This window comes from Chelonoidis abingdonii, chromosome 6, assembly GCF_003597395.2.
Source record: "Chelonoidis abingdonii isolate Lonesome George chromosome 6, CheloAbing_2.0, whole genome shotgun sequence".
Lineage (NCBI taxonomy): Eukaryota > Metazoa > Chordata > Testudines > Testudinidae > Chelonoidis > Chelonoidis abingdonii.
The window spans coordinates 32,465,737-32,479,375 of NC_133774.1; the positions used below are offsets into that span (position 1 = coordinate 32,465,737).

General features: G+C 41.9%; 1 protein-coding gene across 1 annotated transcript in view; it reads right to left on the bottom strand.

The window, feature by feature from the left end:
• The window catches only part of HCN1 (hyperpolarization activated cyclic nucleotide gated potassium channel 1), a 336,513-nt gene that overhangs the window by 6,736 nt on the left and 316,138 nt on the right, over positions 1-13,639 (bottom strand). The window lies entirely within an intron of this gene.

Sequence of the window (13,639 nt, forward strand, 5' to 3'; positions counted from 1 at the left end):
CATGGGTAGAACCCTGAATCCACAAATGCATGCAGTTGTTGGATAAGGGCCAAAGTTACCTTCAGATATCATACCTGTGCAAGAACATAACAGGGCTCGGCTCAGGCAAGACTCCCCACTGAAGTCACCAAAAGTGTCCAGTACACACGTGGGTACAGATATTACTCTCACATACATTAATGCTTTAAATTGACACTATAGAAGAATATTGTTAATTTGCAATTTGCTAATATTCATACCTCATCATTTGCTTTGCCCAATCTTTTCCCCCTGCTCAATGAAGATGCGTTAGTGAAGTTTTATAGTACATAATTTGTAATGCAACGGAACATTAACTACTACATATTAGATAGCGCTAATCAGAAATTTTTCAACAAAGAATTTTTTGCCAGAAAGTCTAAACCGAAAGTATTCATGGGAAAGGGTCAGTGCTGACAAATTTCCTGGTTTAAATTTTTTTGAACAAAAAGTTCTGCTTTTGGGGTCAAAATGTCTTTTTGTTTCAAAATGTAAGCTAATTTACAGTAAATTATTTTACAGTAATGTAAAATAGAGAGATTGAAAGTGAAACAAAACATGTCAAAATTATCAAAATGAAACATTTCAGCTGAGCTGTTCTGACTTTTTCAGAGATTTATGGTTTGCAAAAATTTTCAATATTTTTACTGTGTCCCATTTCAGGACAAGAAAAAATGTTGAAATCTTAAAACACTCACATTATGGGAAACTTGTTTCCTGCCCAGCTATAGCATCATAACAAATGTTAAAAACTAAATTACAAATAGATGAACAAAGCATATTGGGTCAGGTAACCATATTTCCCTATGCTGAGTATAGGATGCCTGGTAAAATTATTGGTATTCAAGTGAGTTCAACAGCAATCAATCAGAACTATGCAGTACAAACAAGTCAAATTAATATCAGGTTGACTGAACTCTTGTTAAAAAGAAATACTGCGTAGCTGGATTCTTATTTACCTTCTTATCTTTAAAGTTTTAGAGTTCACATGGGGAGGGGTGACACACACATAGGGAAAGGTGACATACACACATTTCCATATAGCTCTCTCACACAAGGGGGAATGACTAACCAATCCAACCCTCCCTGCCCAGAGCTCTCTGCCCTCCATGCCAGGCTGGGCCCCTGGGATGGACCTGCCTCTCCAGGTACCTGGCACTGCGTCTTCCTGAGGCAATACATGGGTGGGGGGCATGCAGGGTCACATACCCTCCCCCTGCCCCAGATTTCTGCCAGGGTTCACACCAGAATGTGGCCAGCAGCAGTCTTTTGGCACTGGGTGGGGGGAAGGGATAGGAACTACTTCCAGCAGCAGGGGAGGAAATGGGGGGAAGAGATGACCTGGCCCATGTCTTTGCAGAGCTCATCTCTTCCCCTGCTATCTCTTGTGGCTGGAAGCAGCTTGTCCCTTCCTGCCCGCACAGTGTTGAAAGGCAGCTAACACCTCCAGCCTGCTGCTGGCCATGGACATAATCCAGCCGCCTCTGGCTACAGTGCAGGCAAGAAGGGGTTAAACTCATTGTGCACAAAGGGCCCAGGGAACCTGACTGCAGGGGGCTTCAGCAAACCCAGCCAAAGAGGTGGCCCAGCAGGGGAGGGTGCCTAGGGGACAGAGCAGCTCCACTGTCCCTGGGAGCAGGAGCCAGGGCAGGTGGGGGTGAAGAGGGTGTTATGCTCCTGCCCGGAGAGGGTTGTTATGGAGTCTGCAGGGTCAGGGCATGAACAGGCTGGAAATTGCTTCCCCCTACTCCAGAGTTTAGTTGAAGGGCAGAGAGGCTTATGTGCCAGCGCTGGGTGGGGCTTTGGCGCACGCAGGGCTTGGCTCCTCCCGGCTAGCGCCCCGGGGCCAGAGGGTCTTGGCCTTTCCCAGGGCGCTGACCCAGCCAGAGGCAGTGGGGGAAGAAAGGAGCTGAGCGCTCCGACAAGGGGCTGGTTCTCTGCACAGCACTGGGAATGGGATGAGATATGGAGGAGCAGCAGGGCTGTGGGGGTAAAGCGGCAAAGTAGGGAGAAGACAGCAAGAAGGGGAGCACATAAATAGCAGATGCGTGGGCAGCAAAGGCGACACTTAACTGGCTGCTGCCTGGCACATGCTCACACGCACCAGCCACTGCAGCGTGCAGCCAGTGCCGGCAGGAAACATGGTGGGGAGTGGGGCCCTGCTGGACAAGAGCTTAACTATTTCTTCAGTTCCAATTAATGATTTGAGGTGTTAGACTACAATGAATCTGTAATTCAACTCTTACATAGGTTTACTTTAATTACACAATCTTTTTGGACAATTGTTCCCTGGAACATTATAAAACAAATGGTAATCACAGTCCTAATGAGAAATGGCTATTTGAAAGCACTAAACAATGCTACAGACCTCAGTTTATTTTTATAGCCCATCTTTTACATAACTGTGATTAACTCAACAGTTTAATTAAATGGGAAAGTCATGATTTCTACTTTGCCATCAGGGGACTGCTTCACAGATGGCACCATACAACTCAAAAGTATATGGAAAGTGGATCAATTACAATGCACATGTACCTTTTAAAAAGTCAAAGTAACATATGTAGTCATAAAAGTTTTACGATAAAGATGTTTTGAGGATTATGGGCATTCATATTGACTATCTGTAATATTAAAACATATGAACAACAATCCAAGTAACAGGCTAGTTACCTGTTGCTCACCAGTTATCTTCCTACGTGTCAGTATTTAAATAAGTAGGTCAGTTTTCAGATTGCTACAAAATATACATTTCCAAAGAAGTCTGTACAAACAAAAGTGCATCTATATCTACAGCATGTAAAACTGAATGGAAAATATGTGGACTTACAAATCTAGGCCCGCAAGCAGAATTTCCTGAAATAATGCATAAATGCAAGAGACTTTCTGGACAGGCCCCTCTAGATGCCCAAATGATACAGCTAAGAAAAATTAAATAGGGATGAACTAAATAAGTTAGCCCACACTAAATGACTCCTTAGTAGTTTGGATTAGCACAAGGAAGATCTCTGCAAGGAGCAAAGAGTAGGAAAACAATAAGAGAGTAAGGGGCAAACTGACTCTTAGAAATAGCTAGTGCTAGCTAGCAGTAGCTAAAAGGGTAAGTTATTGACCTGTAACTGAAGGTTCTTTGAGATTTGTGGTCCCACTGTAGTTTATGCATGTGCACTATGTGCCCAGAGCTGGAGAATTAGAAAGTAATGTCTGGTAGTCTGTGCGTGCACCCTGGCTCACCTTGTGTTTCTATCCAACAGGATAAAGGGTGGGGCGGACTGATCGCCTCTACAGTTCCTTCTCTACTACAAATCAGATGGAGCTGAAGCAGAGGGGAAGGAGAACATAAAAACATAAGTGATCTCTCTGCTGCCATCCATCTCCATCCTCTGACAAACAGAGGCTAGGGACACCATTCCTTACCCATCCTGGCTAATAGTCATTAAATGGACTTAACCTCCATCAATTTATCCAGTTATCTTTTAAACCTGTTATAGTCCTAGCCTTCACAACCTCCTCAGGCAAGGAGTTCCACAGGCTGACTGCACATTGTGTGAAGAACTTCCTTTTATTCATTTTAAACCTGCTGCCCATGAATTTCATTTGGTGGCCTCTAGTTCTTCTTTATGGGAACAAGTAAATAACTTTTTCTTATTCACCTTCTCCACACCACTCATGATTTTATATACCTCTATCATATTCCCCCTTAGTCTCCTCTTCAATCTCTCCTCATGTGGGACCCGTTCCAAATGCCTAATCATTTTAGTTGCCCTTCTCTGAACCTTTTCTAATGCCAGTATATCTTTTTTGAGATGAGACTACATCTGTACACAGTATTTAAGATTTGGGCGTACTATGGAGTTATATAAGGGCAATAAGACCGTCTCTGTCTTATTCTCTATCCCTTTTTTAGTGATTCGTAACATCCTGTTTGCTTTTTTGACTGCCGCTGCACACTGCGTGGCTGTCTTCAGAGAACTAGCCATGATGACTCCAAGATCTCTTCCCTGATTAGTTGTAGCTAAATTAGCCCCCATAATATTGTATGTATAGTTGGGGTTAGTTTTTTCCAATGTGCATTACTTTACATTTATCCACATTAAATTTCATTTGCCATTTTGTTGCCCAATCACTTAGTTTTGTGAAATCTTTTTGAAGTTCTTCACAGTCTGCTTTGGTCTTAACTATCTTGAGCAGTTTAGTATCATCTGCAAACTTTGCCACCTCACTGTTTACCCCTTTCTCCAGATCATTTATGAATAAGTTGAATAGGATTGGTCCTAGGACTGACCCTTGGGGAACACCACTAGTTACCCCTCTCCATTCTGAAAATTTACCATTTATTCCTACCCTTTGTGTTCCCTGTCTTTTAACCAGTTCTCTCATCCATGAAAGGATCTTCCCTCTTATCCCATGACAACTTAATTTACATAAGAGCCTTTGGTGAGGGACCTTGTCAAAGGCTTTCTGGAAATCTAAGTACACTATGTCCACTGGATCCCCCTTGTCCACATGTTTGTTGACCCCTTCAAAGAACTCTAATAGATTAGTAAGACATGATTTCCCTTTACAGAAACCATGTTGACTTTTGCCCAACAATTTATGTTCTTCTATGTGTCTGACAATTTTATTTTTTTACTATTGTTTCAACTAATTTGCCCGGTACTGACGTTAGACTTACCAGTCTGTAATTGCCGGGATCACCTCTAGAGCCCTTTTTAAATATTGGCGTTACATTAGCTATCTTCCAGTCATTGGGTACAGAAGCTGATTTAAAGGACAGGTTACAAAACCATAGTTAATAGTTCTGCAATTTCACATTTGAGTTCTTTCAGAACTCTTGGGTGAATGCCATCTGGTCCCGGTGACTTGTTACTGTTAAGTTTATCAATTAATTCCAAACCTCCTCTAATGACACTTCAATCTGTGACAATTCCTCAGATTTGTCACCTACAAAGATGGCTCAGGTTTGGGAATCTCCCTAACATCCTCAGCCGTGAAGACTGAAGCAAAGAATTCATTTAGTTTCCGCAATGACTTTATCGTCTTTAAGTGCTCCTTTTGTATCTCGATCATCCAGGGGCCCCACTGGTTGTTTAGCAGGCTTCCTGCTTCTGATGTACTTAAAAAACATTTTGTTATTACCTTTTGAGTTTTTGGCTAGCTGTTCTTCAAACTCCTTTTTGGCTTTTCTTATTACATTTTTACACTTAATTTGGCAGTGTTTATGCTCCTTTCTATTTACCTCACTAGGATTTGACTTCCACTTTTTAAAAGATGCCTTTTTATCTCTCACTGCTTCTTTTACATGGTTGTTAAGCCCATGGTGGCTCTTTTTTAGTTCTTTTACTGTGTTTTTTTAATTTGGGTATACATTTAAGTTGGGCCTCTATTATGGTGTCTTTGAAAAGTGTCCATGCAGCTTGCAGGATTTCACTCTAGTCACTGTACCTTTTTAATTCTGTTTAACTAACCTCCTCATTTTTGCATAGTTCCCCTTTCTGAAATTAAATGCCACAGTGTTGGGCTGTTGAGGTGTTCTTCCCACCACAGGAATGTTAAATGTTGTTTATTATGGTCACTATTTCCAAGGTCCTGTTATAGTTACCTCTTGGACCAGATCCTGTGCTCCACTCAGGACTAAATTGAGAATTGCCTCTCCCTTGTGGGTTCCTGTACCAGCTGCTCCAAGAAGCAGTCATTTAAAGTATCGAGAAATTTTGTCTCTGCATCTGACGAAGTGGGTATTCACCCATGAAAGCTCACGCTCCAAAACGTCTGTTAGTCTATAAGGTGCCACAGGATTCTCTGCTGCTTTTAATCTCCCTTAGTATTTCATAGTCACTAACACTGTCCTGGTCAGGTGGTCAGTAATAGATCCCTACTGTTATATTCTTATGAGAGCATGGGATTACTATCCATAGAGATTCTATGGAACATGTGGATTCATTTAAGATTTTCACTTCATTTGATTCTACATTTTCTTTCACGTATAGTGCCACTCCCCCCATTCCCCCTGCATGACCTGTTCTGTCCTTCCAATATATTTTGTACCCCGGAATGATTGTGTCCCATTGATTGTCCTCAATCCACTGGGTTTCTGTTATGACTTTTATATCAATATCTTCCTTTAACATGAGGCACTTGAGTTCACCCATCTTATTATTTAGGAGGGCAGATAGTAGACTACAAATTGAAACCACACATTTCAAAGACCCTCCAGTTTTAGGTCAATAAATTCCTTTTCTTCTTTGAGTGATGTGCCTATTGTAAACCACCGTGGGTAACTGACAAGCGGTACCCAAGTAGGAGGAGGGCGCAAGGATGTAGACTGTAGAGCTGAGCGGAGGACTGCCATCCCAAAGGCAGCATCAGCAGAGGAGTTCTGTACCGGGACATGTTTGCAAACATGTGAATGGAGCCCCACATGGAAGTCTTATAGATGTCAAGGAGGGGAACATCCTTAAGTGATGCCACAGTTGTAGTATGTGCTCTGATGGAACGAGCTCTTTCCCCATTTGAGGGAGTGGGGAGTTCAATAGCTGATAGCAGAGTAGAATGCAGCCAGAGATCCATTTGGAGATCCTCTAGGTCAGTGGTTCTTAACCTATTTACCATTGTGGGCCGCATATACAACTCTCTATGTGTTATATGGACTGCATCCACACACTATATATACTACCTGTACATCTAAAAAAACCATAAGGTTTAGTATTTGTTATATGACAGCAATATGATTCAGATCAATATAGTACCTTTCATTTCAACATGGGCATATGTCTACCAAGAGCATTTTGACTTAGCAAAATAAGTGAAAACATAACTGTTACAATTAATTTACGGTAAGGGTGGCACTGCATGGTATACTGCACCTACTGCTGTAGGTGGAGATTACATGCCCCCTAATTCTTTCTGCTATAGCAACAAATAGTCTTGGGGATTTCCTGATTGGTTTTGTTCTTTTCAGGTAAAAGACTAAAGCCCGCTGAACATCGAAGGAATGGAGTCTTCATTTTTCTGCAGACGCATGCACTTTTGGGAAGAACACTGGTAAGTGAATGGATTGCTTAAGGTGAAATTCTGAAAATACTTTAGGGGTGAATTTGGGATGTAGAAGCAAAGAAATCTTGTTATTATGGAACATAGTGTAAGGAGGATCTGTCGTCATTGCTCCATACTTGCCAACCAACCCTTCTAGTTGAGGTGATGGCTACAAGGAAAGTGATCTTCATGGAAAGGAGAGACATGGAGCAAGAAGCTAAAGGTTCAAAGGGAGGGCCTTTGAATACCAAGAGAACAAGGTTTAAGTACCGCTGGGGAGTAGGCTTCTGAATAGGTGGGAAGGTTCTTATTAGTCCTTTCCATAATCTATTGTCAGTGGATGTGCAAAGACCAAGTAGTTGTAAGAAGGGGATGGTATGCATTGATTGCTGCCAAGCTGACTCACAAGGAGCTGATGAATAATCCTAATGTCTTCAAAGAGAGGATATAGTCCAGATGAAAGGAATATCTGCAGTTTCTGGGAGAATGCTTCTTTGATGTACCCAAGAAACAAAACACCTCAATTTAGCTATGTAACATCTTTTAGCAGAGTCCATTCTATTATTAGAAAAGATGTCTCACATGGTTGTGGAGTATGAACATTCTAAGAAGGATGCCCGTCCAAATACTAATCCCTGAGGTGGAGTGAATGTGGACTGGGGTGCTTGATCTTGCCGTTCCACGGAGTCAGGAGTTTGGGAAACATTGGGAGGATGCTAGGGGGGTTGGGTGACATGCATAGGAGGTTGGGAAAGCAAAACTGCCTGGAACAGAAGTGGGCAATCAGGATGACTCTGTCCTTCTACATTTTGTGTAGAACTCATGGCAGGAAGAGTAGCAAAGGGAAGGTATAGTTGAACTGATCTGATCAAGGAAGAAGCAGAGTGTCGCCTGGGAGTGGTGACCTAGGGTTCCTCTGGAGCAATATGTGAGGCATTTCCTGTTTTCTTGAGAGGTGAATAGCTCCCTAGTTCCTCATAGAGTGAAAGTATTGCATGACACCAAGTCATAGAGCTCCCAGTTGTGGTTGACTGCAAAATATCTGTTAGGGGCATCTGTGCCCATATTTTGCTTCCCTGGAAGGGAGGCTGCTGACAGGATGATTCAATTGCTGATGCACCAGTTCCACAGGCTGACCACTTCTGCACACAGGGAGATGGATCTTGCTTTTTTCTGCTTGTTGATGCAGAAGATAGTCATAACATTGTCTGACATTATAAGGACATGGTGAGTATGGATGAATGGAAGAAACATCTTGCAACTCCAGGATACTGGTATGCATCCTGGACTCTCAAGGTGTCCAGGTACTTAATTCTATTTGGCTTTTCGCGTGGACCCCCTAATTTAATAGGGATGTGTTTGTTGTGACACTGTGTACCTCAGAACAGCAACCAGGAACCCCCATGTTCACCACTGAGATATAATTATGATGTGTGAGGCATCATTTAATGTCTTGATTTGTTGAACCTTAATATCCTGTTGAATTATGTGTGTTACCGTTGAATCTGAAGTTATGAAGTTTTGCTATGTGTGTGTTACTAAAATATGTTGTCAGGTTGGGAAACATCCACAGTCAGCCTTTCAGTGGCAACAAAGGAGCACTCAGTAAGACAGGACCAACCAGACATGTGTTTATGGGCCACTAAGGGGAATCCACTCTCCCAATGGCTATCCCAGAGTCTCCTCAGAGAGGGTATGTACACATGTATGTGGCCTAATCCATGTCACAGCAAGGATCTTTTTAGAAGCTGATAAAAAGTATAAAAAAAGGACAGGGACATCATCACTGGGGATCTCTCCTCCCGTATCTTAACATCTGGAAGATCATCTGGAAAACAAAGACTTTGAACTGGGGAGATTGATCCCAAGCTGAAAGGGAACACAGCCTGTGTATTAAGGACTATGAGCTACCTGTAACATCTATTAGGGCGAGAATAGCTCTTTGAGTCAAATCTTGCTTAGTCTGTTAAAGTTAAAATTTAGACTGAGTTTCTATTTTTGTTTCTTTTGTAACCAATTTTTATTTCTATGCCTGCTACTTATAATCACTTAAAATCTATCTTTCTGTAGTTAATAAATCTGTTTTATATTTTACCTAAAACAGTGTGGTTTTGGTTGACGTGCTTGGGGAATTTCAGATGAGGTTAACAAGAGCCACTACCCTTTGTCAGAGTGGCAAACTAATTAATGAGCTTGCACTATCCAAGGGAGTCTTAAGCAGTGTAAAACAGTATAGATCTGGGGTGCATGGCTGGGCTGGGGAGATTAGCTAGTGCCTCTTTCTGTATGATTCATGAGTGGCTTAGAGACCATTAATACAATTTAGCTGGATGTGAGTCTCCACATGCTTATGGCTGAGTGGTCACAGTGCCTGGAGGGGTTTGCTGTTTGTCACTGGCATAGCACTGTGAGAGACAGCCCAAGCTGGAGAGTTAAGGGGCATAGCGGTACCATAGTTCCAGTTTGTACCCTGGGGATACCTTCACATTTGTAATAATGGTTCTTTCCAGAGAAGAAGGGATAAAGGGGATGCCCACACATACCGGGCAAGTATTTGTCCATCATAGCAGGAAAGACACTACCTTGATTATTATAATGAGGTTCATATAATGGCGGTTTTGAGAGCCACTTTTGAAGACAATGAAGGTGGAGCCTTGCAAACAGGGTGGCCTAGGAGCCTGAGGCCATATGACCTAAGAGAAAGATATGTTTTGACTGGTTTTCAAGGGTTGTTTGTGATCTGAACTATGATATTTTTCATGGGCTGGAATCTGTCCTGGGGCAGGTATGTTCTTTCAGTGACAGAATTCAAGGTGGCTGTGATGAAGTTCAGAGACTGTATGCGGTTAAGAACAGATTTTTCTATTTACACTGACTCTCAGTGAGAAACGGAGGTGCAGCATCACAGAAGTTGGCACATAGGCTTCCTGGTGGGACTTGGCAACAAGGAGCCGGTCATTGAGGTAGTGGAAGAAAATGAGACAACATGACCTGATATGAGCTGCTGGTACCAAGAATATATTGGTATAGAATCTGAAGGAGGTCGCTATTCAGAAGGGAGCACTATGTGCTGATGTGAAAGTGAAATGAATTACATTAAAGAAATAGAATGAATTAAAGAATGTTGTATGTGCCTTTAAGTAGAAATAAAAAGAATGCTGCAATCCAGGTGTCAGGAAAGCAGACATTAAGGTAGAACAATTGCTCTACTTGAAAGTGATTGGTGAAGTATTAGCCTTAGATCGATAAGAGTTAGTAAGGAAGTAGGTAAATTTTACAATTCTGCTGTCTTTGTCTCTTTGTTTAGTTCATGCCTTTTATCTGTATAAATAAGACTGTTTGGGTCTTGCATAGGGGCTCACATTATCTGAATGTATTAGCAGAGCGCTGTGCTAATAAAACACAGTGGTCTTGACAAATTGTGAGTCCTAATTCTAACTTTGACACTGAAAATGGTCAGAGTCCACCATAATCTAAGGAAGCATCTGTGAGTGTGATGAACATCTATGTGAAAGTAGGCATTGTTCATGCTGAGAGCTATAAACCACATGCCCTTTTCTAAAGATGGGATTATAGATGCGAATGTGAACATGCCAAATCTGAGCTTGCGAATGAAGCAGTTGAGATGGCAAAGGTCTCCAACTGCTCTTCTTCTTGGGTACCAGGAAATAAGTCAAGTAAAACCCACTGACTTGGTATTGAGGAAGGATGTGTTCTATAGCTCCTTGCTGTAATAGGGAGTTCACAAGGATACGCTTGTGAGAGCAGTCCCCAAAGGTTCAGTGGGTCGTTAGGAATCTCCCAATGAAGAGAATGCTGATTCCAGTTCCAGTGGCAATACCGTCGGTGCCGTTGGAGGGGACTTGTATTTTTTATATGGGATGGGCAACAAACTCCATCCAGAGAAAATGCTTTGTGGAGTGGCAATGGATTCAGATTTCCCTGGTGTAAAAGCGGTTCTACTTGTTCAAACAGCAGGAGCTGAAGAGGAAGAGGGTGTCTGAAGCTGGTGGCAATTGGACTAGTCAATGCCAATGGATCCTAGGGTGTGGAGGTGCTGAGGATGATGGAACTGATGGCTCACAGTCTTGTATTGATGTAGCCCAGTGCTTATGGGCTTTCTTGTTGTGCCTCTGAGACTTAGGATGTGCTAAGCTGATGAGCTTGCTTAGAGCCGAATCTGACTTCTTTGAAGTGGATTTAGAGGAAGACTGAGTCTCATGCTTCTGAGAGTGCTTCCAGGATTCCCAATGACATCCCAACAGAGAGTATGTGGGGTTGAATCTCCTGCTCCAGAGTCAGATTTTGCAGCAGAAGGTGCACTCCTTAATGAATTAGACCAACATACAACAGGATTCCATGGCCTGGGTCTGATCTGGGCCCTTCTGGTCTTTTCCATGAGGTATTTGCAGAGACAAAGTTCCTGCCCTTTTTGGATATGGCTGGGGAATGATGGGCAGATACTGCACCTCACAGTGATGTTGGCTTCCCCAAGGTAATACAAGCAGCACTGATGGTCATTGCTGACTCAGAAGGTATGCAGGCACAAAGTGAAGAGTTTGAAGCCCAGAGTCCAAGGCATAGTCTAGTACCCGAATGTAGTACAGGGCTCCGGGGAGTTCCCCTGAGAGACTAAATCTAAATATTAATAAATCCATAAAACGTTAAACTATAGACTATAAAACCTGTAAAACTTATTTACAAAACTAAACCTAATTCTTATTTTGTAGGATGAAGCCGAAGCTACAGACACTGGAGGTTCCCACCCAGACCATGCAGTGGTGAGAAAGAACTTGAGAGGCGGTTGGTCTGGCGCACCCTTTATCTCCTTGGCACGAGGCACTGATACATGGACCAACAGGCACTACTTTCACTACTTTCAGATTCTCTGGCTCCAGGTGCATGGTGCTCACATGTGACCCACAGTGGAATACAATAGGGACCATCACTTAAAGAAGAACTTAGGACTTTGGAGCGGTAAACATATAGGTCTTGATCCAGCTCCACTGAAATCAGCGAGACTTTTAGTATTGATTTTAGTGGGAAGATGATCATGGCCATAGTTAATTGTAACAACATGCCACCTTTGATGTTAACATTTTTTGCCATTTTCTGGCCAATCCCCTACAGAAAATTATTGTGAAGGTGGTGGCAATCCAACTCCAGCTTCATATATAGGAGCCACTGCTTAAAATCAGTGAATAAAAGTTAATGCCTTTTGGTGAATGAGAAAGGAAATAGACTAGATGCCATAACAGGGCTTTTCTATCTCCAATTGTATGGTCTTACGAAAAAGTGTGGCACCATTCTCTTTTCAAGAAGCAGTAAAGCCTAGCAGACACAGTGGCACCTATCCAGTTATTGTCACTTCATTTCCCATATAAATTACACTCAGTGTAATTACTCAACTAGCAATATCACATTAACATTTGATTAGAGATTGAAAATAAAGTCAAATTAACAACATAACAGTGTGCAGTTGCCTTGAAGCAATAATTTGGTGACAAAGAGATGAATTATGCTGATACAGGAAACAGAAATGAGTCAAATGGTTAGTTGGCACCTCAGATGAATGTGAACTGGCCCTGTTCATCATATCAGACACTGCCCTAGCTTAGGGATGGGCTAGAATAGTAATTTTAAAAAAAGAAACATCCAACAATTTGGTAGATGGATGTCAGAAATATGTGCACATACTTCGTTTGAAGTAGGAGCCAAAGATCAGAAACTGTAAAAGGGCTCTAGAGGCAGATTTTTGCTTTACAGATAAGTTTGGTACAGAGATGATTAAGTAAACTGGCTGCTATTTATTCTAATGATGGCGCTGCATGTTAAAATAAAGTGCTACTGGTTGGAAGATCCTACATGGATTTCCAAAACTGCTATGTATTTGTGAGCTAAAGAACTTTAAATAAAGTCCTGCTCAGTCTTTTGTTGTCTGCTATAGAATCCAGATTGCAGGTTATAATGAACAGTGTCCTTCCAGCTGAGGAAAGCTGACTACTGCTCCAATTTCTCAGCAGGGAGCTAGTGTTTCATCATGCACTAGGCATATTACACTGTTGTCTAAATAGGCAAGCCACTATTTAGGCCATATGGCAGCTTTCATCAGCTGAAGGAGGAAAGAGAATCACAGCAATCTAAATGTTTTGGACAGGCAATCTAATCTTTTCATTTTTTGTTAAGTGAAATGGACAGGATATTAGAATGCTGGTGTTATTTCTTTTTTTATATTCTAAATGCGTCAAAAATAATTAAACTACTACCAATGGGGTTTTAATGCTTAACAGAAGAGGTTTCTGCTCCTCAACTTTATGGCAATTATCTGCAAGCCAAAGATTTTCCCTCCTTACTAGTAAAAGACTAGATAAAGGATTCAGTCGTCAACTTTCCTACTTCACTGTTCACAGAACTGGAAATACAATTTCACACTCCTGGGTCCATTGTAAACTTTATCCACTATTATTCTTCTAGTTCAGAAGTCAGTGGGAATTAGATTTTCACTCAGCTATATCCAAAACAGAAAGGGAGAGAAAATGTTTTATATGATAAGGTTTGGTTTTTTGAATGTGGCGCTTCAGTATTTCTG